This window comes from Anopheles aquasalis, chromosome 2, assembly GCF_943734665.1.
Source record: "Anopheles aquasalis chromosome 2, idAnoAquaMG_Q_19, whole genome shotgun sequence".
NCBI lineage: Eukaryota > Metazoa > Arthropoda > Insecta > Diptera > Culicidae > Anopheles > Anopheles aquasalis.
In genome coordinates, this window is record NC_064877.1 from 27,199,199 (window position 1) to 27,200,000 (window position 802).

Genomic DNA, 802 nt, shown 5'->3' on the forward strand with positions numbered 1-802 from the left:
AGATCAGAAGAATCTCGGATAAGGACAAAAGGCATGGCCAAGGGATTTTAGCCGATCCTTCCAGCTACAGTGACTCCACCGTTCAAGTTCATTCCCCAAAACCCGTCGAACGGCTTGGAGCGCACCATGGCCAGTGCTCCACCGCTTTTCCGGTGCACCTCCCACGCCCACCCCTCTCCAGCTTCCTCCTGTATATCTATTTATTTCGCTCTTTCCCCCTCGCCCCGTTCCCGTCGTTATCAAAATCACTCATCAAATATTTGACGATGACTCTATATATTATTAAGTTGTGTAATAAGACGAGTGTTTAGATTTCGATTTTTTCTCTGTCCCTCTTTTGCCGTAGCTCGAGCTTCCTCCTTATTGAAAGAGAAGCTTTCCTCGCTCTGGTCCTCCGGTGCTTCCGTTCCTCGCGCCGGAAGTATCTGCACTTCGTGGAGCTGCCAGTCCGACGCGCTCGCTCTCGGTGCTCGGTGTACGCTCGTATCCATGCGCTTGTCCACGGAGCGAAGCGGACATCTTTTCTTCTCCTAGCTTTTTCACTGCGAAAAACCGTAGCTGCGCACAACGACCTTCGTCCTTTGCTGGTGTCTGGTGTCGCCGTTCATGCGATGGTTTCCCCCGGATGGTGTGCTATCTGGGGATTGTATGAAGCTATTCCGGGAGTGGAACTGGCGAAAAAGTTTGGGGAAAGTATGAGTAAAGCCATCCCTTTAATTTGAGGTAAATATTGCAGATAATACTTCATATACTCATTGATAGCGGGAGGAGAAAAGGAGAGCCCTCCTTGACTTGAAGTTTG